This window comes from Arachis ipaensis, chromosome B2 (genome assembly GCF_059453495.1).
Source record: "Arachis ipaensis isolate K30076 ecotype BB chromosome B2, ASM5945349v1, whole genome shotgun sequence".
In the NCBI taxonomy this organism is placed as follows: Eukaryota; Viridiplantae; Streptophyta; class Magnoliopsida; order Fabales; family Fabaceae; genus Arachis; species Arachis ipaensis.
The window spans coordinates 61,259,334-61,262,668 of NC_142437.1; the positions used below are offsets into that span (position 1 = coordinate 61,259,334).

At 39.3% G+C, this 3,335-nt stretch overlaps 1 non-coding gene across 1 annotated transcript; it reads left to right on the forward strand.

Moving 5' to 3' along the window:
* The first annotated feature begins 2,231 nt into the window (after nucleotides 1-2,231).
* On the forward strand, nucleotides 2,232-2,340 carry LOC148574074 (small nucleolar RNA R71). Its single transcript, XR_015906187.1, has one exon. It is a non-coding gene; the product is annotated as a small nucleolar RNA R71 (small nucleolar RNA).
* Nucleotides 2,341-3,335: the final 995 nt, after the last annotated feature.

Sequence of the window (3,335 nt, forward strand, 5' to 3'; positions counted from 1 at the left end):
ACTTGCTGGTTAGATTTGTGTGTTTTGGGAGAAATTCATTTTTCCACCAAAATACTCATCAAGTTTTTGGCGCCGTTGCCGGGTATTGATTAGATTGACAATGATTAAGTGAGGAGGTAATCTAGATCAAGCACTTTTTCTTTAATTTTTGACTAACCCACTAACTGTTTTAAGTTTTGTCTCAACTGACTACACTCAATTTTCAAGAGTATCTCTGTGTGTTCCGTTGTTGATTTTTATGTCGCAGGAAAAAAGAGCAGCCAGAGGGAAGGATATCATTGAAAATGAAGTTTCCGAGAAAGAAGAACATGCCAACATGAAGCCGCAAATCATTACACTAATAGAGAACAATTGTTCCTATGGTGGAAATCCATTGGAGGATCCTGAACAGCATCTATCTATTTTTCTGAGGATCTGTGATGTTGTCAATAATGATGTCTATAAGCTCTTGCTATTCCCTTTCTCACTAAAGGATGAGGCAGCACAATGGCTTGAAACTCTTCCCCAAGGAAGTATCACTAGTTGGGATGGTTTGGTTGCCAAATTTCTAGCCAAATTCTCTACATCCCAACAAAACATCAAGATGAAAGAGGGAACACATCCATTCATGCAAGGAGAGGAAGAACCATTGCTCAAAGCATGGGAAAGATACAAGAAAGCAAATGACAAAGTGGCTTTCCAAGCATTCTATGAAGGATTAACCCCAGAAACGAGAAGAGCGGTGGATCACTTCTCAGATGACTTACTCGAAGCAACAGCAACTGGTCAAGGAACTGCAAGGTTCAATGACAAGAGAACCAACAACCAACACTCCGTTGAGACACGACAGAATGCAACTTCAGAGAAAGATACAATGAATCTTGAAGGAATGAAGGCAGTCATGAATCAAAGCAAACAACTACATCAGCAAACTCAGCAACAATTGGAGTCAATGGCTAGACAACTTGATTTTCTCCACTCTACCACAGTGAATGCACAGTTCCCACCATGGAAGCCACATTCTTATCTAAGAATGAGGGAACCTCAACATCAGGAACCAAGGAACTTCAACTACAACAACCACTTCCCAAACCTGCAACATCATGGTGCCTATGTTACAGGGTATTATGAACTTTCCAGGATCCTGTCTCTTCTGAGGTAATGTCAGTTGATCCAGATCACTCAGTTCATTGATGAACAAGGGAGGTTCAACTTCCCAAGTATCAATGCCAAATAATTTGGCATTCAGCTTCATGATTGCACCAAGAAACTTGGCAGTTTGCTCTTCATAACATCCTCATTCTCTTCAGAAGAGGAATACTCATCAGAGCTCATGAAGGGCATAAGGAGGTTCAATGGAATCTCTATGGTCTCTAGATGGGCCTCAGAGTCCTTTGATTCCTCAGAGGGAAGCTCCTTATTGATCACTGGACGTCCCAGGAGGTCTTCCTCCTTGGGATTCACGTCCTCTCCTCTCCTTACAGGTTCGGCCATGATGCTTATGTCAATGGCCTTGCACTCTCCTTTTGGATTCTCTTCTGTATTGCTTGGGAGAGTACTGGGAGGGATTTCAGTGATCCTTTTACTCAGCTGGCCCACTTGTGCTTCCAAATTCCTAATGGAAGACCTTGTTTCATTCATGAAACTCACAGTGGCTTTAGATAGATCAGAGACTAGATTTGCTAAATTAGAAGCATTTTGTTCAGAGTTCTCTGTCTGTTGCTGAGTGGATGATGGAAATGGTTTATTATTGTTAAACCTGTTTCTTCCACCATTATTAAAGCCTTGTTGAGGCTTTTGATCCTTCCATGAGAAATTTGGATGATTTCTCCATGATGAGTTATAGGTGTTTCCATAAGGTTCACCTAAGTAATTCACCTCTGCTATTGCAGGGTTCTCAAGATCATAAGCTTCTTCTTCATAAGAAGCCTCTTGAGTACTGTTGGATGCAGCTTGCATTCCATGCAGACTCTGAGAGATCATATTGACTTGTTGAGTCAATATTTTATTCTGAGCCAATATGGCATTCAGAGTATCAACCTCAAGAACTCCCTTCTTCATAGGCGTCCCATTGTTCACAGGATTCCTTTCAGAAGTGTACATGAACTGGTTATTAGCAACCATGTCAATGAGTTCTTGAGCTTCTGCAGGCGTTTTCTTTAGGTGAATGGATCCACCTGCAGAAGTGTCCAGTGACATCTTTGATAGCTCAGATAATCCATCATAGAATATATCCAGGATGGTCCATTCTGAAGGCATGTCAGAAGGACACTTTTTGGTCAACTGTTTGTATCTTTCCCAAGCTTCATAGAGGGATTCACCTTCTTTCTGTCTGAAGGTTTGAACATTAGCTCTAAGCTTGCTCAGCTTTTGAGGAGGAAAGTACTTGGCTAAGAAAGCCGTGACCAGCTTATCCCAAGAGTTCAGGCTGTCTTTGGGTTGAGAATCCAACCATATTCTAGCTCTGTCTCTTACAGTAAAAGGGAAAAGCATGAGCCTGTAGACTTCAGGATCTACTCCATTAGTCTTAACAGTATCACATATCTGCAAGAATTCAGTTAAGAACTGAAAAGGATCTTCAGATGGAAGTCCATGAAACTTGCAATTCTGCTGCATTAGAGAAACTAATTGATGTTTCAGCTCGAAGTTGTTTGCTCCAATGGCAAGAATGGAGATGCTTCTTCCATGTAAATTGGAATTAGGTGCAGTGAAGTCATCAAGCATCTTCCTTACATTATTATTATTTTCGGCTGCCATCTCCTTCTCCTGTTCAAAAATTTCTGAAAGGTTATCTCTGGATTGTTGTATTTTAGCTTCTCTTAATTTTTTCTTCAGAGTCCTTTCAGGTTCCGGATCTGCTTCCACAAGAATGTTCTTATCCTTGCTCCTGCTCATATGACAAAGAAGAAGGCACAGAAAAATAATAATAATAATAGAGATCCTTTATACCACAGTATAGGGATCCCTGTGTGAGTAGAAGAAGAGGGGGAGACAAAGAATGTAATATAATGGAAGAAACACAACTGTGAGGATGGCAGAGATGTGAGATGAGATGTTAGGATATGAATGAATAAATAGAATAAGATGGGGGAGGGATAATTTTCGAAAATTATTTTGAAAAAGAGTTAGTGATTTTCGAAAATGGTTTTTGAAAAAATGTTAGTATTTTTCGAAAAAATTTTTTTTTAAATAAAAATAAAAATAATTAGTTAATGAAAAAGAAATTTTTGAAAAAGAGGGAAGATATTTTCGAAAATGAGAGAGAGAGAGTTAGTTAGGTAGTTTTGAAAAAGTTAAGAAACAAACAAAAAGTTAGTTAGTTAGTTGAAACAAATTTTGAAGAGCTAAGAAGTTAG